Here is a 26,162-nt window from a genome sequence, read left to right as displayed (position 1 = left end):
AATCTTCCCTCTCTTTTATCACCACTCTACTTCTTTTATCGCCTTCCCCTTCTATTTTCCTGTAAGGGTAAGATAGGTTATTATTTTTTTAATATCCTGCTAAATTTATATGCTGTTTCCTCTTTGATCCAGTTATGAGGCGAATGTTTGTCCTTCATTTTCAAAGACCATGACATCAGGGAGATGACAAATACCTGTCTTGGATTTGACTGAGGGGGGGACTGTGTTAAGTCACCAGCCTCACTGTGTCATCCAGAGCCATATGGATCCAGTGGCCAGATATAAACATATGCATACATATTTTTGTAGATTTACTTCCAATAGATCTCCAAGTTTGTTTCTAATACATATATTTATACTCCAAGAAGTTGAATTTTTCTAGAATTTCTGAGGTTTCAAATTGATGACAGAATATTGCATCATGACCTCATCTTATGCCATAAATTCTACAGGTTAAAAAATTAATTGATGAATACAAACATAATTTAATGAAATAAAAATATATCTAATGCAAATCTAATTAAAAAGCTGGGTTATACCATAAGTCTAGACTTGGAATCATGGATTTTTTTCTGGTTTATCTTTGTGGCCAATGGAATGAAATCATAGATTACTGAAGCTTTCTCAAGATAACTTTTTAGTTACACCTCAAAATTTTCAAGAGAACATTTTGTCTGTTATATATTTTATCTAACCATGATAATTATAAAAATCATAGAATCTTAGAATTAACAATGACCTTAAAGGATAAGAGGTATCTGAATAATGACAATGCTAATAATAATAGTAATAATAATAATTGTAATAGAATAGCAGCATTTGTGTTTATCTGCTGACTTTTGGTGTCCGAAGTACAGCTCAAATAGCATCTTATTCTCAGAACAAACCTTAAGGGTAGATGTTATTATTCTAATTTTATAAGTGAGGAAACTGAGAGAGCATGGTTAAGTGACTTAACCAAGGGTCAGCCAGTTTGCTTCAGATGTCAGATTTGGATTTAGTCTTCTTGTCTTCCAGTTCAATGTTGTATTCTATACCCTGGTCACTTCCCTGCCTCCAAAAAATTCCCTCTATTGGCAGCAATAAAAGGAGGAGGCCCAGGCAGAGGGGGTGTTTACTTCAGATTTTGGCTCTAGGTCTATTGGCTGTGGGTGTTCTCAGGCTGAAAGATGAGGAGGACCCAACCTAGGAGTTATGAAGTGGGGCGGAGTAAAGATGGTGGAATCAATCCAGGATTTTCCTTAAGCTCTCCAGGACTTCCTTCCAAAACAACAGAAATTAAACCTCTAAATGTATTCTGCAGGGACAGAACTACAAAATGGTACAGAATGGAGCATTTTCCCAAGCAGATCTGGAGCATGATTGTGGAGCAAAATTGTGACCAGGACAAGGGAGTAGAGCCCAGGATAGAAAACTTAAACTAATATTGGGTGGGATGTAGAGGGCACGAGTCAGAATTTCTTACCCACATCAGGAGCCCTGGAGTCCTGGTTTAGCAGGCCAACAGTATGGTAGCCCAGCTGAGTGGTCTCCAACATAGGTACATCTGACCTCTGTTCAGTTGGTGCAACTGGACTGGACAGTCCAACCCAGTGTGTAAGCCACTAGCTTTTTCAATATGGAAAACCCTAGCCCGGGGAGCAATTCACTAGCATTCTCAATGCAGAAGGCCCCAACCCAGAGAGCAGACTGCTAGCAACCTCAGTGCAGAAGTTCTGCTATTGGATGGCTCACTGAGCAGGCCATTAGTTTTCTCAATGTGGAAGGCCTTTGAGAGCATCTCTTTCCTAACACAAGAAGTTTGGAGCAGCAAAGTTTAAAATTAAGAAGAAAAGTCATATCAATAGAAAGCTATTATCAAGTTAAGGAGAGATAAACCACTATCTCAAAAAATGAGAAGTAGATAAAAGTAATATTTGTGAATCCCCAGAAGGGAATATGAGTTTTCAGCCCAAAAATACTTCTTGGAAGACCAGAAAAAGGATTTTTAAAAATTAAGTAGAAAAATTGGTAATAGAAATGCAAGATAAATTCAGCATATTGTAAAAGTAAACAAAAAATGCCTGAAGAAAATTAAATCCTTTGAAAATGCAATTGAACTATTGCAAAAAAGAAAATATTTCATTCAAAAATAGAACTGGACTAATGGAAAAAGATAATAGCATTTTAAAAACATAATTGGCCAAATGGAAAAGGAGATGCAAAAGCTAACTGAAGAAAAAAATACCTTGATGGGTAGGCTTGGGGCCAAGGTCCTATTACAGTAACAGGAAAATAGAGATGGAGTGAGAATTATTTAGATCTTACTTTCATTGGATTTTGCACAAAAAAGGAATAACAAATACACTCAAGTAGGTTTAAAAAATTATCTTATCCTATAGGGAATTAGGAGGGAAAAGGGGTCATTAAGAAAGGAAGAACTGTTAGAAGAGAGGGAATAAAGGATAGGGGAAAATAAAAGGAGATAGGTGAAAAAAAAGGGAGTGGGCCTGTAGAAGTGGGGGGCAAGCTGAGGGAGGTTGTGGAAGCAAAATACCGATAAGGAGGAATAGGGTGTAAGAAAAAAGAAAAGTAAATTGGAGGGGAGACAGAAGAGGGAAATATAGAATTAATAATTATAACTGGGAATTTGAAAGAGATGAGAACTCTCCCATAAAATGAAAGTGGATAGCAGAGTGTAAAAATTAAACAGAATTCTACTATATGTTATTTGGAAAAAAACACATTTAAAGCAGAGAGGTAGAGAGTAAAGGTAAAAGACTAGAGCAAAATATATTATGTTTCAACTAAAGTGAAAAAAAAGCAGGGATAGCAATTCATATATCAGACGAAACTAAAGCAACAATAGATCTCTAAAAGGGATAAGAAACGAAACTATGTCTTCCCAAAAGGGACTGCATACATTGCAGTGATTCCAATACTCACCTTATATAATAGTAACCAAATGATATAGTATCCAAACTCTTAGATAAACTAAATGGGTTACAAAAAGTCATACAACAAAACTATGGGTTACCACAAGCTCCCTCGCTAAGAATTAGATAAATTTAATCACAAAATAAATAAGAAGGAAGTTAAGGAGGTGAATAGAATTTTAGAAAAGTTAGATTAGACAGAATTCTAGAGATAATTGAATGGGGATAGGTAGGAATATACTTTTTTCTTAGTGGTCCATGGGAACTATTTAAAAATTATCCATATATTTTGGCAAAAAAACTTTACAATAAATGCAGAAAGGTAGAAATAAGAAATGTATCCTTTCCAGATCATGATGCAATAAAAATAATATGTTATAGTCATATGAAATTAATTGAAAATAATCTAATTTTAAGAAATGATTGGATCAAAGAACAAATAATAGAAAAAATTAATAATTTCATCCATGACAATGAAAATAATGAGACAGTATAAAAATTCTCTTGGGATATAGCTAATGGAGTTATTAAGTTTCATATCACTTATATGAATACAATAGAGAAAGAGGAAATCAATGAATTGGTCATGGAACTGAAAAACTTAGAAAAAAGAACAAATTAAAAATCCTCAATTAAATATAAAATTCAAAATTTTGAAAATCAAAGGTGAGATGAAAAAATTAAAAGTAAGGAAACTATTGAACTAAGAAGTAAAACTAATTGTTGGTTTTATTAAGAAAAACAATGAAATAGAAAATCATTAGTTAATTTGATTTATAAAAGAAAGGAGAACCCTAAACAACCAGTATCAAAAATGAAAAGGGTAAATTCCCCATCAATGAGGAGGAAATTAAAGTAATCATTCAGGGAGATTTTGTCAAATTTAAGACAAAAAATCTGACAATCTAAGTGAAATAGATGAATATTTACACCATAATAATTTCCCAGATTAACAGAAGAGGAAATTAAATATTTAAATAACCACATTTCAGAAAAAGAAATTGAACAAGCCAACAATGAAATCCCTAAGAAAAATCTTCAGGGACAGATGAATTCACAAGTAAAATTTACCAAACATTTAAAGAACAATTAATTACAATTCTATTTAAACTATCTGAAAAAAATCAGTGGAGAATGAGTTTTGTCAAATTCTTTCTATGACACCAATATGTTGCTGATTACTAAACCAAGAAGAGTCAAAACAAAGGGAAAAAATTATAGACCAATATTCCTAATTGATATTGAAGCAAAAATTTTAAATAAAATTTTAGCAAACTAATTGCAGCAGTTATATATTATGATCAGGTAGGATTTATATCAGGTATACAGATGGCTCAATTTTAGCAAAACTAACAGAAATTATGTATTTCAATTCATGTTGAAAAAGGTTTTGACAATACCCATTTCCTATTACAAACACTAGAGAACACAGGAAAAAATGGAATTTTCCTTAAAATGATAAGCAGCATCTATCTAAAGCCATCAGCAAGCATTATATGTAATAGGGATCTCTTCCTGTTCCCCTACTCTGATTTTCAGTTCAGTTTCTGATAAGAATAATACTACCAATTGCTACTGAAACACTAAATCAATTATTTGCTTTGAGGTTATAATACTCTATGTAAATTTTCTGAACCTAGAAATCTATCCTCTATATGTTTTGTCTCTCCCATTAAAATACTATTTCTATGGAAGCAAAGGTTTAAGTTTTCTCTTTGCGTTCCCCAAACTTGTTGTTGTGCAGCACATACTATTTAATATATTATAATTCATTAATTAATATTTTCCTAATATTCCATTCTCTTCAACTACACAAACATCATCCTAATTCAAAACCCATTATTTCTATAATTCACCTCTCATTGGTTTTATTGACTTTTTATCTCTAATCTACTTTTGGTTATCCAAAGATAATTATTTTTAAAACACAGATTTGATCTTGGCATTCCCTGTTCTAAAACTGTCAGTTTCTCAATTGCCTATAGAATGAACTTGATACTCCTTATTATTTCCAGTTTTTCTTAATATGATTTCAAAGTACTGCTCCTCTCTAGATAACTCATACTCCCAAATAAGTTAGTTTATTCCTTATTCCTGAACATAATGTATGCTTCATTTCCTTGGAACTTCTGTTTCTGCTATTCTCTACAAATATAGTTCCCTTTCTCTAGCTCCTATATCTGGCACATGAAATTCTAGCCATTCATCAAGGTGGCATAAGAATTATATTAGTCATTTATCATTTGAGAATTAAGTTCTCTCCACTATTATTAACCAATAATAATGATAGTAATAGTTACTCTACAAATTAAAAAAATTATTTTAGGGATCTAAGGAAATAATATAGCTTAAGTTTTTTGTAATAGTATAGTAATACTCAAATATCTATTTTATCATTCCTATAAATTCTTTTTGTTATTATTTATTTATTTATTTATTTTCACCCATTTATACATGCATACTTCCAAGTTACAAAATTTTCCTCCCAACAATTTTTATTGAAGATAGAGTTTTTTACCCAATAGCTGGACTCTTTGGGTTTATCAAACAGCAGATTACTATAATCATTTCATGCTATTGCACCTAGTTTACTCCACTGATCCACCACTTATTTCATACCCAATATCAGACAGTTTTGAGGACAGATGCTTTATAATATAATTTTAGATCTGGTAAGGCTAAGCCACCTTCTTTTGCACGTTTTTCATTGAATCCTTGAAATTCTTGATGTTTTATATCTCCATATAAATTTGCTTACAACTTTTTCTAACTCATTAAAGTAATTTTTTTTTTGAATTTTGATTGGAAAGGAGATAAACGAGTAGTTTAGTTTTGGTAGAATTGTCATTTTTATTTTATTAGCTCAACATGTCCATGAACAGTTGATGTTTGCCCAGATATTAAAATCTGATTTTATTTGTTTTAGAAATATTTTGTAATTGTTTTCAAAAAGGTTTTGAATCTGCTTTGGTAGGAAGAATACCAGGTATTTTATATTGTCTGAGGTTATTTTGAATGTGATTATCTTGCTAGTTTTATAAAACTAGCAAGATAATCACATTCAAAGTTGTTTCTTTAGGTGATTTTTTTGGATTCTCTAGCGATACCATCATGTCATCTGCAAAGAGTGAAAGTTTTGTCTCTTCCTTCCCAATTCTAATTCCTCTGATTTCTTTTTCCTTCTCTTGAAGCTAACATGTCAAATATAATATTGAATAGTAGTGGTGATAATGTACAGCCTTGTTTCACCCCTGATCTTACTGGGAATTCTTCTAGTCTATCCCCATTGGATATAATGCTTTTGATGGTTTCAGATAGATACTGCTTATTATTTTAAGGAACAATTTATCCCACACTCACTAGTGTTTTTAGTAGGAATGAATGCTGTATTTTGTCAAAAGCTTTTTCAGCATCTATTGGTATGATCATATGATTTCTAATAGGTTTCTTATTGATATAATTAATTACTCTAAGTTTTCCCAATTTTTTTTAGTTTTTTTTTTTTTGCAAGGCAAATGGGGTTAAGTGGCTTGCCCAAGGACACACAACTAGGTTATTATTAAGTGTCTGAGGTCAGATTTGAACTCAGGTACTCCTGAATCCAGGGTTGGTGCTCTATCCACTGTGCCACCTAGCTGTCCCCAGTTTTCCTAATATTGAACCAACCCTGCATTCCTGGGACAAATTCTACTTGTTCACAATGTATTATCCTAGTAATAATTTGTTGTAATCATTTTGATAAGATTTTATTTTAGATGTTTGTATCTATATTCATCAGGCAGATAGGCCTATAACTTTCTTTCTCTGTTTTAACTCTTCCTGGTTTAGGTATCAGCACCATATTGGTATCATAGAAAGAGTCAGGCATAGTTCTGTCTTCACTTATTTTTCCAAAAAGTTAATATAGAATTGAAACCAATTGTCTCTTAATAGATATGTCCCTTGATAGAATTCACTTGTGAATCCGTCTGGTCCTGGAGATTTTTTTTTAGGGAGTTCAGTAATTGCTTGCTGGATTTCTTTTTCTGAGATAGGGCTATTTAGGTTTTTAATTTCCTCTTCATTTAATCTCAACAACTTATATTTTTGTAAATATTAGTTAATTTCACTTAGATTGTCTAATTTATTTGCATAGAGTTGGGCAAAATAATTTCTAATTACTTTAATTTCCTCCTCATTGGTGATGAAGTCATCCTTTTTTCATTTATGTTACTAGCAATTTGGTTTTCTTGTTTCTTTTTTTAATCCAATTGACCAGAGGTTTATCAATTTTATTGATTTTTTTCATAAAACCAACTCCTGCTTCTATTTATTATTTTAATGGTTTTCTTGCCTTTGATTTTATTAATTTATCCTTTAAAATTTAGAATTTCTAATTTGATATTTAATTAGGGGTTTTTCATTTGTTCTTTCTCTAATTTTTTTAGTTGCATATTTAGTACATTGATTTCTTCTTTCTCTAATTTAGTCATGTAAGCTTTTTAAGATATAATATATCCACTGCCAGTTGCCTTGAATATCTCCCATAGGTTTTGGTATGTTTTTTCATTATTGTCATTATCTAGAATGAAATAATTAATTCTTTCCATAATTTGTTGCTTGATCCACTCATTCTTTAAAATGAGAGTATTTAGTTTCCAATTAGTTCTGGGTCTATATCTCCCTGATCCAATATTGCATATGATGTTTATTCCATTATGATCTGAGAAATATGTATTCACTATTTCTGCCCTTCTGCAGTTGAGCATTTGGTTTTTTTATGTCCTAGTACATGGTCAATTTTTGTATAAGTGCCATGTACTGCAGAAAAAAAGTATATTACTTTTTATCCCCATTCAATTTCTTCCATAAGTCTATCAAATCTTGGTTTTCTAACAAACTGTTTACCTCCTTAACTTCCTTCTTGTTTATTTTAGGATTATATTTATCTAAATCTGAAAAGGGGAAGTTGAGTTCTCTCACCAGTAATGTTTTGCTGTCTACATCTTCCTGCAGCTCTTTCAATTTCTCCTCTAAGAATTTGGATGCTGTACCATTGGGTGCATACATATTAATATTGAAATTACTTTATTGTCTATTGTACCTTTTAGGAGGATATAGTTTCCTTCCTTATCTCTTTTAACACCATCTTTTTTTGTAGCTGCTTTGTCTGAGATGATGTTTGCTACCCCTGCTTTTTTCACTTCAGCTGAATCAAAATATATTTTGCCCCAACCTTTTTCCTTTACTCTATATGTATCTCTCTGTTTCAGATGAGTTTCTCATAAGCAGCATATTGTAGGATTCTGGTTTTTAATTCACTCTGCTATTCACTTATGTGTTAAGGGAGAGTTCATCCCATTCACATTCCAAGTAATATTTACTAACTCTTTATTGCCCTCTATGCTATCTTCCTTCTGTTTGTGTTTTTCCCCCCTTTTTCCCCTTTTCATTATTCTCCAGTGTTTTGTTTCTGAATACCACCACCTTCATTGTTTTTGTCCTCTTATATCAATGCCCTCCCCTTTCTTTCCCCTTTCCCTTTTCCCCTTCTTCCCTTCCTTCTGTTAGTTCCCCATTTTCTCCCCCTCCCTGTTCCCTCTCTCCTTTTCCCCTTTTAATGCTTGAAAGGAAAGATAAGTTTCTTGACTTAACTGAGTTTTTTTAAGTTGACTTTAAGATTCCTCTGATGAGTTGAAGATTCAGGTGGTTCTCATATTCTCTCTTCTTCCCCTCAATTACAATAGGTCTTTTGTTCCTCTTGATGTAAGGAGATATACCCCATTCAGTCCCCTCCATCCTCCTATCTCCTTAATGTCCCCCTTTTTAAGGAGGTATTGTTTTTTAAATCATACTGAGTCACAGAAAAGTTATGATTGTCCATCAATTCTGGCTATGTATATTCTCTCTAATATAGTTACAATTCTCAAGAGTTATGAGACTCTCTCCCAAGTAGATATATAGCCAGTTGGATTTTATTGGATAGCAGGCTTTTTTTTTCTTTACCCCCCCCCTTTTTTTTTACCTTTTCATGTGTCTCTTGAGCCTCCTGTATGATGTCCAAATTTTCTATTTAGCTCTGGTCTTTTCATCATGAAATATTGGAAGTTTCCCATTTCATTAAATATCTGTCTTTTCCCCTGGAAGAGAAGACTCAGTTTTGCCAGGTAGTGGATTCTTGACTGCATTCCAAGCTCACTGGCTCTTTGGAATATCTCATTCCAGGTCCTCCTTCAATCCGTTAATGTTGCTGCAGCCAAGTCCTGCATAATACTTACTGTGGCTCCTTGGTATTTAAATTGTTTCTTTCTGGATGCTTGCAGGATTTTTTCTTTTATCTGATAGGTCTGGAATTTGGCCACAACATTGGTGTTTTCATTTTAGGATTTCTTTCTGGAGGGGATCAATGTGTTCTTTCAATAACTATTTTACCCTCTGGTTCCATGATATCCATGATTTTCTATCACTGAGTCCTGTAATATTAACTCCAGTCTTTTTTTTCTCTCTTCAATGTTTTCAGGTAGACCTATAATTCTCAGGGTGTCCCTTCTTGATCTGTTCTTGAGGTCAGTGGTTTTGCTGATAAGGTATTTTACATTTTCTTCTATTTTTTTGATCTTTTGGTTTTGTTTAACAGAATCTTGTTTTTTGTGAAGTCATAAGTTTCCATTGATTCCATTCTTTTTTTTCTTGAGAAGAATTTTCTTCATTTACCTTTTGTGACTCCTTTTCCAGTTGGTCAGTTCTATTTTTGAAGTTTTCCATTTGCCCAAGTGTAGTTTTGAAAGAATAATTTTCTTTTTGCATTTGCCCAATTCAGGATTTGAGTGAATCATTTTCTTTTTGCCCAATTTTTGCATATGCCCAATCATTCTCATTTTGTATTTGTCCAATTGTATTTTCCAAGTATTTGTTTTCTTGTTGCAAGATGTTTATCTTATCTTGAGTTTCTTTTCTCAATTTTTCTAATTGATTTTAAACTCTTTCCTGATTTCTTCAAGGAAGTCTTTCTGGGCTGGAGACCAATTCATATTCTCCTCATAAATGCTAAATCTCTCTGGGTTAGAATCTGTTTGTTCTAAGTATTTCTCCATGGGCTTCTCTTTTCTCTGGCCTTTCCTCATCTTAGTTATCTTGTGTTGTGGGGTGTGGCAGGCCCTCAGAGGTTTGGTTTTGAATATCCTAGAAGTTTTGTTCACTTGGCTTGGTAATTCAAAGGGCCAGCCAGTGGGGGGGGGGGGGGCTGGTTGCTTTTTCTGGAGTGTTTTGGGCCCTCAGCAGCAGGTTCTGAGTTGACCTGTACACTGGACTTGGCCCTGGGAGAGGGAGTTAATCTCTTTCCATTGAGTGAACTCTGTTGACCATGCCTTGACATGAGGGGATGGGGTGGGGGTTGTTTATCATTTGTTCTGGGCAAAGGACTCTGCTGAAAGTATGGAGCCCAGGCCCTAGGCCCAACTGGTTGTTCCTCAGGAGTGCTCTGAGACTCTGGCCTGGAATTCACCCTCTTGTAGATCCTTCCCCTCCCCCCTCCTACTGCCAAAGACTGCAACTAAATTTGGATCTCGCACCCACCACTGAAGTCTCTAAGGCTGAGGCCAGCCCCTTCTGGCCTCCCCAGCTGTCATTCCTGTGATGATCCTCTGGTATCTACTCCCAATTCACCCATGGTCCCCTGAGGCAGACCTTCTTGGTAGTGTTCTTCTTCTAGCTTCTATTCTGGGTTTTGTTGATAGAATTTCTGTTAAAAAGTTTCTTTCTTGTTGGTTTTGAAGGGAAAGAGGAGCACTTATCACTGTGCTTGTCTTCTCTCTGTTGTCTTGGCCACAAGTATGTTATCTGTGTTTTAAGTGGACTAAAATGGCACAGCTATGTCAGGTTCAAATAATGTTTGTCTAGCTATGGCTAATCATACCAATATGAGCTCAGAGGTTTCTACCACAATTCAGATATATGAAAATTTGGAGTGCAAATGTTTCTAAAGTTCTGCATCTTATGTTCCTTTTGAGCTACTGAAATTCTATTTTGATCATAAAAAACCCTTCTTTAATGTAGGCACATCATTGTGGACTGTGTCTCCCATGTTTCATTATTGTTTCCAAAGTTCTTCAGAGAGAGTTTTAGTGTGTTATTACCCTATCTGAACTCCTTATGAGCACTTGCCTTGAATGAGTTGAATGTAAAATAGTCTTTCAGACTACTGACATTCAAACTCCTTTTGGAGTTGTGCTCTCTATTTAGAGTTTGAATGCTTAAAACTTCAGCTCAAGAGAGGACCTCATTATTTCATATTGCCAGGAGCTCTTCAGAATCTTTTTAAGACAATTCAGATGGAAGTTATTCACTTCCAGAATGGCACAAGTAGACTGTCTAGGTTTCATAGTCATATAGCAATGAGATCAGGACAGTGACTGAGGATTTTTCAGTTTGCTAGGGAATCTAATACCTCTATTCTCCCACATGTTCCTTTTTTAGTTTCCAAAATACTGAGCTAGTTTTGGCAATGCATACGCCAACCTCATTATTTATTTTTACATTCCTGGAATGTAAAAGAGCTGAAATAACTGCCAAAATAAGTCAACTTATTCTCAGGATTCAAAATTTATCCATTTGTTGTGACTGTTTGCTCCAATGTATGGTGTGGTGCAGATTAATGTAATACCTGTGTTTTCTTGGTGTTACTTTTTACGTCAAAATTAGCACAAGTAGCAGAACACTGATCCATACTCTGTTGCATGTCACTCTTAGGTATTGTGTATGATCATCTGCAATCAAAAAATTATGTACCAACACTCCCTTCACTTTAGTCTTGACTTATGGTCTTTTCAAGGTGAATAATTTACTATGAATGCATTAGCTGAGAGTGCAACTACAATGGGTTGGACACATTGTTAAAATGCCAGATGTACAGTTGTCAAAAAAATATTTTATGGAGAACTTAACACAGGACAAGTGCTCACTTCAGAAGAAGTGATGCTAAGACACCCTGAAGGTCTCATTGAAGAACTTTAGAATTTATTGTAAAGTTTGGGAGACACTGGCACAGGACCACCCAGCATGGTGTGCCCTGATCAGTATTGAATTCTATGAGGAAGGCAGAATTGAAGCAGCTCAAAGGAAACATGACATAAATAAGTTTAGAGTACCCACCACAGGTGTTCACATGGACTATTGTGTCCAAACTGTGGTAGAGCATCCTGAGCTCATATTGGTCTGATCAGTCACAGTCGGAAACACTGTAATTTGTCTCAAACATAGTGATGTCATTTTAGTCTTCTATAATGGACAAGAATCGAACCAGCTGACCTTGATGCCATTTTCATCCTCACTGAAAGTATCTGACAACATAATTGAGAACATCATGCTAAAAAAAGCACTCAACCTTGTTTCACTCCATTTGTGACTGGGAAAGCATGAGAGCATAACTATCCATTATCCAGAACCCATCAAAGTAAATTGTAGTAGGTAGAATTATTTTTCTCCTATTTAATTCTTAGACCAACTTCTTTTGTGTAATCTCAGAAATGTCTCCTGGCTTTGTGGAATTAGAAAAAATCAGAAACAAAGGGAAACCTGTAGAATCTCATAATCTATCCAGCATCCCAAGCAAGCATACAACAGGTATTTATTATATGCATTGCACTGTGTTCTGTGCTGTGGAAATCAAATAAAAAAGCTAAATAGTCCCCTTTCTCTAGGAGCACTTATTATATTAGGAAGGCAACAATCAACAGATCTGTCTGAAACAGACAAAGCAAGATTTTCAGGGAATATATGCAAACAAGAGTGCGATTGATAAAGGTTTCATGTTGAAGGTTATTCTGCTATTGAGTCTTGTGGGAGACTAGGGATCTAAGATAGTTTCCGTTTGTATTGTTTGCAGTATATGCTTTAATAAAGTAACAATAAATTTTGATGAGCATAATTTCCTATTTTATTTCTCAGGCCATATTTACAAAGGTTAATTAAACCATTTGCCTTTGTGACTTCATCTATCACAAAAAGTTTTATGATCTTGACAAATTACATTTTGTATGAGGGATGTGAAACAATTACATTTTGTATGGTTTGCAGCTTTTTGAATGTGTTGAGCTGTGGAAAATATTGTCTATTTTCATCAAGTATGATATTCATAAACATATATTTATTTTTGTAGGTTTTTAGAAGTGTTTAAAACAGGCATGATGGTCAGTAATTATTGCTTTCCTCTCTAATACTTGTTTATTATTTTTGGAGAGAGATGAAATTAAATAATTCTTTATTTGATTTTCTTTGCAGTCTTTTAGAATTTTTTTCCTTTGAGATAACATGGAAATTTATCACTCTGAACTTCAAAATTATATTATGGATACTTTGTCTTCCTTCATCTTTTTTAGCACTATTTAAACTGCTAAATGTGTCCACTACTTTCACAAGATGATTGCTGAATTGAAATGATGATGGTACTGTCATCAGAGATGAAAAGTTTGTTATATAACTGACAAAATGTGTGACATTATATCATTTGAGCCTCCACAAAACCTATGAGCTAGGTACTGTCATTATCATAAATTTTTTTACAGATGAACAAATTGCAAGAGACAGAGATTAAATGAATTGACCAAAGTCAAATAGCTAATAAGGTTGTGAGTTAAGATTGGAAATAATTTCTAGACTCCAAACTCAGTCATACATCTGAGCACCCCTGAACTGTAATTTTTCCATTTCCTTCTCTTCCACCATAAAAGTGGAAGATAATGGAGTCTTCAAACACTTAAGTTTAATTCCCAGAACACTTTTAGGCCACATTATTAAGAAATGTTCATGGATTCTAAAGAGTGAAATGCAAAGGTCAATAAAAGTTAGCATGACTTCATGAAAATGACATGTTATATCATACTGATATAATGTTACCCTGTGTAAAAGTAGTTAGATAGACAGAATATAAGAAATTTAAAATGTCTATTTAGATTTCAACCAAGTAATTGGCAAGGCCTTTCATGCTACACTTCACATGTGTTGAGAATATATGATTTTGATTATAGATTAGTAAAACATTTAAAATGGTTGAAGGACCAAACCTAAATATATGTTATACTTAATTTAATGTCAAGCTTGAAGGAAATCTTTTAGAGGGGTCTCAAGTACATTTGATACTTCTCTAATCTATAATATGTTGAATAGTTTGTATAAAAAGATGGTTGCTATACTTGTCAAATTAGAACATGAAACTAGGATTTGAGGAGTATTAGCAAGTTAGGTGATCATTGAATTTGATATAAATATAAGAAACCATGACAACTTAGAGCAATGAACTGAATCTTTAAGTAGGTGACAACTAACAGGGATAACTAATACTTGATTTCCAAAAAACAACTTTTACAAATGTAAGATAGGAAAAGCGTGGCAATAAATCAGTTTCTCTAAAATAATTTGTGGATGATAGTAAATTGTAAGTTCCATATATTAGGTGATAATATGGAAGTATAACATGGAAGTGAATAAAACTAATGCTATGCCATACCACCTTATAAAACAGGATATGGTGTACAGAATGGGCTATAATAGTTCTCTTTAACTTTACTGTGTTTAGAATGCACCTGCAGCATAGTGTCATTTAGTGTATATTTAATGTACATAGTATAACATTTTACATATTTTCCCCTTCATTAAAATAAAGGATCCTTAAGGTCAGGTCCTCTCCACCTCCTTTTTTTTGCATAATCAATCCTAAGCACAGGGACTTTCCTATAGTAAAGATTTAATAAATTTTTGCTTAAATGATTGTGGTCATAGATATTTAAATAAGCATGAGTAAATCTAGAAAAGCCTGAATGGGAGGGTAACAGTGATGAAAAATATCTTATATGGAGAGGAATTTAGAGAACCAGGAATGTTTATCTTAGGGAAAAGAGTACTTGGCATGGCTTTCACAATCTTAAAGGCATTCATAGGACAGAAGTAGTAGCAATAAGCATAGAAAGGTAACAAATTTTGGCTTGATGTAACTGTCTAGAGCTATTCAAAAGTAGAATGGGTGGATTTAGGATGCAGTAGATTCCTTCTCATTGAGAATTTTCAAGTCAGCAGATTTTCAAAAGACTGAATGGTCTTTTTTTGAGATGTTGAGGATAGACATGAGTTGTATAAAAATTTTATTCCTGTATTTATGTTTTGCAGTTCTGTTTGTTGTTTTTGTTTTACAAATGATTGTAGCATGATCTATCTTAATTAGAATGCCTGTTGTCAAGATTATAATACACAGTTGGATGAGTAGTACATTGAGTTTTCTTACATTTTATATATCTTGAACATATAATGCATATGGATAACAATTATGGTTTAAACTGAATAGAAGAATATGTCTTGGATTGTTTGGAAGACAATTATGTCTCAGATGCTGTGGTTTCAAATTTTTTCTTTTCAAAAGAGATCATTTTTTTGATATCAACATTCTCATAGAGAAAACTAGATGAAAAGCAGATTGATCACTGAGACTAGACTCAGGAAGAATTATATTGAATTATAGCCACAGATACTTAATAACTATATGACGCTGGAAAAGTTTATTAACCTCTGCCTTTATCAGTTCCTCATTTGTAAAATGGAGATAATTATAGTATCTACATTGTAGGGTTCTTTTGGATAGGGTGATGTCCTTGGAGTCAGGACTATGGGAGTTTGAATTCAGCCTCACCTACTTGATACTTAGCTGGTTGACACTGGGCAAATCATTCAACCTTGATTGCCTTACATCCAGGACCATTTCCTGCCATCCTGATTCATATCTGGTCACTGGACCCAGGTGACTCTGGAGGAGAAAGAGAGCCTGATGACTTAGCATAGCACCCCCTCACTCAAATACAATTCATGTGTTTGTCCTGGCAACACTTCCCTGATGTCATGGTTTCCTCCTCCTCCTTTCTTCTTCTCCTCCTCCTCTTCCTCCTTTTCTTCTTCTTCTTCTTCTTCTTCTTCTTCTTCTTCTCCTCCTCCTCCTCCTTCTCCTCCTCTTCCTCCTCTTCCTTCCCCTTCTTCCTCTTCTTCTTTTGATTTTTCAAAGGCAATGAGATTAAGTGATTTGTCCAAGGTCACACACTGGTAATTATTAATTAGGTAATTATTAATATAATTAATTAATTAATGAGGCTGAATTTGAACTCAGATCTTCCTGACTCCAGGGCCAGTGCTCTATCCACTGTGCCAACCAACTACTGCTTGTCATGGTATTCTGTGACAATGAAGGAAAAATATCAGCATAATGCTTGACACATAGTAGACACTTTAGAGAGACCTTATTCTCTTCCCTCCTTCTCCCATTCTTCATAGCAGTGCTATAGACTGTGAATCATGAAACATAACATAAAATCAAATTATAAAATCATAATGATTAGTGACCCAAAAGTCTATGATAGGTCATAGTATTTTAATGTGGTTATCTATGCTTATGAAATCATATTAAAGATACCATCCTGTCAATATATAATATGAAAATGAAGTGGAATGCGTGTGAAAGAAAAATAAGTGTTCATAACTGGAAATATTTAGCAAATGATAAATGTGCTAAATGAAAGTGCTATCGGGCTGCAGATGATTTATGAAGAATCTAAGGGAAGATAAGGGCATGAATCACATGAGAGGAAGAGGCATGATTGAAAACTGTACTATTGGCCAAAGTAGCTGCATTCATAAGTTCATATATCCATTGAAATACTGAAGAATGCTATAAAACATAAAGTGACCTGAATACAAGACTATGAATGACTCAGGAAAAAAATAATAATGTTAAAAACAGAATGTCTTTTATAACTGAAAGTGGGTCAAAAATATTTCACAGCAGAAATCTATTTTAATAAATGAAAGAAGAACCATTCTTCTTTAACTCTTCTTGAGTTAAAACTAAAATTTGAAGAGTTGATCTTAAAATCCACTTAATTAAGCATAAGAATGACTCTTCAATGTTCAGAATGATCCAGTAATGGGAGAGGGAAAGCAATGAACAGATGCAAACATAGACCAGCTACCCACATTCCTGAAATTATTATAGTCAAACACAGGTTCTTCCAAAAATAAAACTAGTCCTAAATAGATTCAGTGTAGCTAGGCTGCAACCCATGAGTCCATAACTGGCTTCCTAATTCATACTTCAAGTCAGTGATAATTCCAGAGAAGTTCTTTGTTTCTTGGCAAAGTGAGGTATAATATGTTTTTTTTATATAAAAAAGAGAGAAGACATGACAGAAGAAAAAAGCCATGAATGGGGCCAGTATTTAAGGAGGGCAATATGCATATGAACAAGATACTTCATTTGAAAACGAATGAGGTGGACAAGAGGACAATATGATCCCCAAGGTTCCTTCTGATCCAAAGGACTCATGATGAAAAAATAGTATTCACCTCCAGAGAAAGAATTAATGAAGTTTGAATGTAAATCAAAGCATAATAGTTTCTGCTTTTTATTTTTTTTTATGTTTTTGGACCTATTTTCTTTCACAGCTTGTTAACATGTAAATATATTTTGCATGATTGTACATTTTTAACATTTCAAATTGCTTTCAGTCTCTGGGAAGAATGGGGAGGGAGAGAGAGAAAATTTAGAGATTAATTTAGAACTACACTTTTTACATAATTGAGAACAACAAGATATTATTCATAAAAAGAAAAAGTAATAAAAATAAAACATCCTGAAATAACTTAAAATGTAATTCTGTGCATATATTTCCCCTAATCAAAATTCATTGAAGAAATTAATTAATTAATTAATTAATTGGTTTCTTTTTCAGTTTCCTAGAGAAGGGATAACAATTTACATAAAGAGCAGATTTCAAATTACTCTGAAATATCCCCCTCACCTTCTTTCTTAGTCAGCAAGATCACTGATTGCTAAAAGATGTAAAGTTGATTGTAGTGGTGGGAAGAGATAAGAGTGGTTAGAAGGAAGCTGGAAAGAAAAAAAAAAGGTACAGTAACATTAGGTCCCTAAAGCCTGAACCTAATAGTTACACAGTACCTAGTCTGCCTAGAACTAGGAAAGCAGATTCCTCATATCCTCTACCACTCCTCAGAGATCACATCTAAGCCATTAGAGGCAAATCATGACCAATCTTATCAATTCTAATATAGAAGCTCCATTGACCCTCAACAACCTCAGTTCTGAAGCTCAACAATTCATTGACTTCTTGTTGAGAATTCTATGGATGGGATTACTGCATATGTAGAAATTAGACATGATTGCCTCCAAGTTACATTCCAACCCTAGAAATGTCTGATTTGGATCTCTGCAGTATAATATATTTAATTTAATTAACAGTTGATCATTTTACAGCAATATGGCTATTTCGTAGCAATATTATTACTGATTAAAATGTACCAGTTCTGCTCATTTCAATTTGCTTCAGTTCATGTAAATTTTTCCATGTTTTTTTATTGAGCTTATTATTTCTTATAGCCCAATAGTATTCCATTATTATCATATACTACAACTTATTTAACTATTCCCCAAATAATGGAAATACCACAATTTCCAGTTCTTTGCTTTTAGAAAAACTGTAATAGCTATTATTGTACAAATAGATGCTTTCCCCTTTTAAAAATCTCTCTGAAATATTTATTTTGTAGTAGTATTGCTGACTCAAAGGGGATACACAGTTTTATAGCCTTTTGGACATAGTTCCAAATTGCTCTCAGGTCAGAATTTCACCAATACTATATTAGTGCTTTAATTTTCCCTACACTTCCTCTAACATTTATAATTTCCCTTTTCTGACATATTAGCCAATCTGATAGATGGGAGTAGCACTTCAGAGTTGCTTTTATTTGCATTTCTCAAATCAACAGGGATTTAAAGCATTTTTATCTAACTATAGAAAGTTCTGATTTCTTCATTTGCAAACTTCCTGTTCATATCCTTTGATCATTTTTCAGATGGGGAATGGTTCTCATTTTTGATAAGTTTGATTCAGTTCTCTCTATATTTGAGAATTGGGAAAATATGACAGAAATTTGCTGCAAAAAGAGGTTTTCCAGATTTTTGGTTTCTTTCTAATCTTGGATCCAGTTATTTTGTTCCTGTCAAACATTTTAGTTGATTTATAATCAAAGTCATATTTTATATCTCATATGGTTCTCTTCTTGTTTTATCCTAAATTCTTAACTTATCCATGCATTTGGCAGATAGATTGTACCATGTTCCCCTAATTGACTTAATGAGATCACCTTATGCCTAAATCATATACCCATTTTGACCTTATCTTGGTATATGGTATGAGAGCTTATTCTAATACTAGCTGTCCTACTTTTTTCCTGTTTTCTCAGCAATTTTTTTCATATAGTGAGTTATTTTACCAAGAGACTAGATCTTTGGTTTTTATTAAATATTAACTTACTACAGTTATTTAATACTGAGTGGTGTGTGCCTAATCTGTTCTACTAATTCATAACTCTATTTCTTAGTCAGAACCAGATTGGTTTTTTTTTTTTTAGGTTTTTGTGAGGCAAATGGGGTTAAGTGGTTTGTCCAAGGCCATACAGCTAGGTAATTATTAAGTGTCTGAGGCTGGATTTGAACTCACATACTCCTGACTCCAGGGCCAGTGCTCTATTCACTGCACCACCTAGTCACCCCCAAGAACCAGATTGTTTTGATGATCAATACTTTATAATATTTTTTGAGATCTGGTCCAATAGAGCACCTCCTTTCCCATCTTTTTCATTAATTCCCTTGATATTCTTGACCTTTGTTCATTCAAATGAACTTTGTTATTAATTTTTTCTAATTCATGAAATAGGTTTTTATAGCTTGAATAATTAATTTAGGTAGAATTATTATATTGGCACAGTCTACCTTTGAACAATTAATATTTTCCCAATTGTTTATATTTGATCTTATTTATGGGAAAATATTCTATAATTATGCTCTTAAAATTCCTGAGTTTGTCTTCTTGGGTAGACTCCCAAGTATCTTATATTGTTTACAGTTATTTTAAATGAAAAAATTCTTTCTTATTAGTAATATATAGAAAGTCTGATGGTTTATATGGGTTTATTCAATATACTGCAATTTTTTAAAAAATTTAATTATTTCAACTGATTTTCAGTTGATTCTCTAGGATTCTTTATAAATATCAACATGTTTTCTGTAAAAATATGCTTCCTCCTTATCTACTTTGCTGCTTCCTCATTATTCTGCTTCTGGGAAGGAGGAGAAACTGTTTTAAGCAACTTGCGCTGCAGCATGGAATCTTGCTTCTGGTCTGAGCAAGAGGGGTGCAGGGTCTTAATGCCAGCTATGTTCATTCACAGGCTTTGCTACTGACCTGTCTCAGTGATTGGAACCTTGCTGTTGGCTTGTTGGCTGTTGCCTGATGCTTGCTTGTCCATAGACCCTTCCATTGAACTGATCTCCCTTTTTACCTTGGTGAGACAAATTTTTCCAGCGAAATTCAAAATTGTCTTGAGTTTGAAAATGATTTTACCCTGTCCTTTTCTTGGTTCTGCTACTTCAGAAATTTTTTAACTACTATTTTGTAGGGGGGGGGGGGTTGGGGGGGAGGTGAATTTGGTGTATTCTAGGTGAGTTTCTGTCTTCTCTGTCATCTTGACACCACCTTCCTCTACATGTTAAGTTTTGCATTGGAAACCACTGGAATAAGTAAAGAAAAGGTCTTAAGGTGTACAACAAATAATATTGAACTACTTTCCACTGGTATAGATGATAATAGAACAAGAAACCACTACTACTAGTCATTTTGTCAAATGTGAGATTATCAAGGTGATGTACATGAATAACCTTTGTACACTCTCATATATTTGAATATTTTAATCATTTCATGAATGCAGTTATGTTGCTTTCTTTTTTATGATGCCTGTAATAATCCATCAATGCCTTATATTATCATTTGAGATTCAACAAATTTCTCAATAGAGGATACATCTAACACACAATAAACCTTCATTTAAGTCTTTTTTGCTCTAGATATGTACCGAGACAATACTCAGACTCACCATCATTTAATCAGCATCCTTTTTAATTGATTGATTAACTTTTCATAGTCTCTGGATTTAATTTCTGGATATAATCTCTGGGTGATGTTTTTAAAATGATGCTTCTAATGCACAGGAACAGTTAGGTGGCACATAAATTTCTGGGTTTGGAGTCAGGAGGAAGCAATTTCAAATCCAAATTCAGATACATATTAGCTGTAGGACCCTGGAAAAACACGTAATCCTATTTGCCTCAGTTTCCCCTTTTGGAAAAGGAAGAGGAGAAGAAAATGGTAAACCAATATATCTTTTCCAAGGGAATCACAACTGGGGTCACAAGGAGTTGGATATAATTGAAACAGGTGACCAACAACAACCAATGCACAAGCCCCTATGGATAATGGAGTATAATAAACACCATAAGGAGTATGTATGAGGATTTTCTACTATGGTAGGAGTTTATCTATATATTTATATATCTGTCTATCTATCTATCTATTTCTTTATGTCATTGTTTGTGTATCTATATTTGCATATTATATGCATATATATCTATTTAGTTATTTTTATATAATTAAAATGCTACTGTGAATTTGGAAATCATTCATGGATGAATCCTTCCAACAATGAAGATCCCAGTTATTCCTGACTACATCTTTCTATGTGATTGTCTAGGTTCTCATTTGAGACTGCCCAGATCAATCAGTCAAAAACATTTATTAAATAACTACATTTGTAAGTGTCTGTGCTATATTCTTGGAATATAAAGAAAATAAAAAATATAGTTCCTGTCTTGAAGAAACCAAAAGTCTTTGAAAGACCATTCAAGAAGTAGGCATTTCTTTCTTTTTCATGTTATTACAAGAATATCAATGGACCATGTGTATTGATTAAAGATTATTCATTATTCTCATCATATGACCTCTCCATTTTTTTCCTTTTTTCATGTTTATTTGACAATATTTTTATTTTTATTATTTTTTCTAATTCTAGAGGGAACAGAGTACTGATTTTGCTGGCATGAAGGCTCGCCTAGGATGGTTGCTAAATTTATGTTTGAACCAGTAATTTTATTTTCCTTATCCTCAAAGTCCTTATTTGTGAAATATAAAAAAATAATAGCACTTACCACATGGGGTAATTAGATTATATATAGAAAGCACTTTGAAAAATCTTAATAATTCTGCAAATACTAGTCATCTTTATCATCTTCATCTTCATCATCATCATCATTGTATTAGCATTTTCTATGAACTATGCACTACTCACTGTTATTGGAGGGATACTTTAAAAAAATTTCTTTCAATAATGTAGTAGTCTATGACTCACAGCCATATAGCAGTAGTATTGTATTAACATAGAAAAGATGGGCTTTTGTTTCAGCAAAAATAACTTTGGGTCGCTAATAGAAGCTTTGAAATTTTTCAAAGAAAATTCAATCCATTTTTCCTATTTAATGATACTCTTACTAATCTCTGAATATTCTTTTATACTTTTGTGCTTGTCATCCTCTATTCCTGGAAAGTTCTATCTCCTGCCTGCCATTTTAACTATCTTCCATTAAATTTTGTGTATATGTATATATATATATATATATATATATATATATATATATATATATATATGTATATCTTAGTTATGTAGAATTATTTGTACATCTTTCCCATTAGAATATAAACACCTTACCAGGATAAAGATTTGCCTTTGCTTTCATCAAGAGCACTTAGAAAAGACCTAAACTATAAACTATATACATAGATTTACTAGAATTATGTGTCTATTATTATTCATTTTACAGTGTCAACAATAAATAATATCACAATATAGCTCTCTCTCTCTTTCTCTCTCTCACTCTCACTCTTGCTCTTGCTCTCTCATTCTTTTCATATTTCTCAAGTTGTTCTATGTTTATTGATATGTCTGCCCATCATAATTATTTATATAATTATAATAATAAATAATTTATTAATAGCACAATATAATTAATTATATTAATATAAATTAATATATTATTTATTTTATATATTATTTAAACACTTTCACATGTGAATTATTAGGTACATGTTCATAGATCTTCTTGCATTGAAGGATCTGTAGTCTTCTCTGCATTGATCCAACCAGAATAAGGCCATTTGGGTAGTGAGGTGGCACAGTGGACAGAGCACTGAGAGGTCAGGAGTTCAAATACAGTCTCAGATACTTGACTCTTACTAGCTGTGTAACTTTGGGCAAATCACTTAACCCTGATTATATCTCATTCTGGGCCTTCTCCTGTGATCCTGATTTATATCTGGCCACTGGACCCAGATGACTCTGGAGGACAAAGTGAAGCTACTGACTTAGCACAGCTTCTGCTCACTCAAATCCAGTTCACATGCTTGTCATGGCATCACCTCCATGATGCTGTGGTCTTCTTCATAAATGACAAACTAAAAAAAATAAAGTCATCTGACAGCAGGAATATGTGGAGAGTCTCATTTTCTATAAGAATTTTCTTTTCAACTAAGGTGTTAAAGTTCTTCATGATTAACTCTATCAATAACTTGCTAAGTATGCATTACTGCTATTATTCTAACATAAAGTTTATATATAGTCACATATATGATTATGTATAAACAAACACACATACATAAATTTCATATACATATACATACATACACCCATACACACTCAGACACACATCTGTTTTTGTTTGCTGTTCCATATTATATTTAATCTCTTTACTATATAGTATGGCCAGTTAAGCTAAGACTCTTATTCAAGCAAAGAGCAAATCAGTCATCAAATTACTGACCACCCATCCATGCATAAATAAAGTCAATACATCTTGAAAGATGGTTTTTGGTGGAAACACAAGGATATTGATCTTTTATCCTTCACTTTTCAAAACTTTTATAAAAGTTTTTGAAGAAGATGTACTTTCACATGCTTAGATGATTTTCAGATGATATGAAATTGGACAGAAAAGATGCACTACATGTTGGAAGATGGTGTCATAAGCCAGAAAAAAATCTTGATAAATTGGACCTCAAGTTTGAATTTAATGAGATCAAATTTAAGAACATATCTAAAATTGTATTTGTTCATAAAATCCATTTCATAATTTCAGGGAAAAGAAGCTTAATCTAGGTAAAAGTTCATGTGGAAAAAAATATGTGGGATATATGGGATATTTCCATGGACCATAATCTCAAAATGAGATAATATGATATGACAGGAAAAAATCAATAATGCAAATTTGATCAAATTAAGGAAGATATGGTATCCAAATCAAGGAAGATAGTGATCACATCGTACACTTTTCAGGTCATATTTTTATATACATGGAACCAAGACCATGTGAGCCAATTCACCTACATCAGAATTTGTATGAATCTTGGTTCAAGATGTTGCATTTTAAGATAATGCTATATGAAGAGACATAGACAGGTGGTACTGGGCTTAGAATAAGGAAGACTCATCATCCTTCAGGATTAAAATTGCATATTTAATAAAATATAAAACTTTTAAGCATTTCTGATTAAACTAGAGTTGAACAGAAAATTTGACTTTTAATACAAGACTCAAACAAAAGCATAAAATGTTATGGTGAAAGAGAAATAATAAGGTATCTAAAATGATTAAACTGTTAAAATTTCAAAATGAGATGTTCAGACTTTGATCTCTAGGAACATCATTATGGTTAGGATAGTTAGAAAGAATGTATATAAATAGAGGGCAGAGCTATGATTCATTATGAGGTAATTATCTAAAAATAATGGGTGAGCAAAAGGAATATCCCTGATAGAAGAGAGAAAAAAAAAGGAAAATGGGGGAAATTATTTTACTTAAAAAAGACATGAAAGGAAGAGTTATTACAAAGTAGTGAAAAATGAAATGAGGTATTTCCAGAAATACTTGAACCTCTCCTTAAGACAGGTTGAAAAAGAGAATAATATACACACTAAATTGGACCCATACATAACAGAAAATTAGAAGGGGAAGAGAAAGGAGTAAAGAAAAGAGGGAGGTGATGGAAAGGAGAGTGAATTCAAGGAGGCAATATTTACAAGAAAAATAGATTTTTGAGGAAGGATAGGAAAAGAAAGAGGGAGGGAGAGAGAGAGAGAGGAGAAAATATATTTAATAATCATAAATTTGAAGATGAATGGGATGATCTCACTTAGAAAATTGAAGTAGATAGTAAAAGATTAGGAAACAAATTTAGCAATATATTTTAACAAAGAAACACAAAATAAACAGAAAAGCCCACACGAAAATAATAAAAATAAATGAAGAAGAATCTGTTATGCTTAAGTGGAGTTCTAAAAAGGGAGGAATAATTTAAAGTAATTGTAGAAAACATAAAATATTTGGAAGTTTACCAAAACAAAATTAGAAACTAAATGAAAACAATTACAAAAACACTTTTCACACAAGTAAAATCAGGTATAATTGTCAATTGTTCATGAGTAGGCTGAACTAATAAAATGAAAATGATGATTTTTCTTAAATTTACTCATTCAGTGTCATACTAGTCAATCAGAAATCATCTGATTGAGCTAGGAAAAAAAACAAAATTCATATGAAGGAACAAAAGATCAAGAATATCAAAGGAAAAAAATAAAAAAAGGAAAGGAAGTGATTTAGCTGAACCAGGTCTAAAATTATATTATAAGGCATAATTCATCAAAATTGCTTGGTACTGGCTAAGAAATAGAGTGATGGGTCAGTGCAACAGATTAGGTATAGGAGTAAATGTCCATAGCAATCTATTATTTGATAAACTGAAAGGTAAGCTTCTAGGATAAGAACCTACTCTTCAACAAAATAGTTGGGGGATAAAGGAAATGAGTATGGCAGAAACGAGGCATAGATCAACATTTCACAATCCAAACCAATAAAATGTTGAAATGGATGCAGGATTTAGACATTAAAAATTAAAACCATAACTCAGTTAAAAGAATATGGAATAGTTTATCTGTCATATCTATGGTAAGAGGAGAAGTTTATGACAAAAAAGAGATAGAGAATATTATAAAATACAAAAGGTATAATTTTGATTACAACAAATTAATAAAAGTCTTTGCAAAAAATAAAATTAATGCATCCAAGATTAAAAGGAATGTAATTTGGGAAAACTTTTTATAGCTGGTATTTCTGATATTCTAAAATAGATAGAAAACTGAGTCAAATTTATCAGAATAAAGTCATTCCCCAAATGATAAATGATCAAAGGATAGGAACAGGCATTTCTCAGATGAAAAAAGTTAAAGCTATCTTTAGACATATAAAGTGATTTAAATCATTTTTGATTAAAGAGATGTA

The sequence above is a fragment of the Macrotis lagotis genome, chromosome 1, assembly GCF_037893015.1.
Source record: "Macrotis lagotis isolate mMagLag1 chromosome 1, bilby.v1.9.chrom.fasta, whole genome shotgun sequence".
NCBI classification, from domain to species: Eukaryota; Metazoa; Chordata; class Mammalia; order Peramelemorphia; family Peramelidae; genus Macrotis; species Macrotis lagotis.
This window is presented reverse-complemented; position numbering follows the sequence as displayed.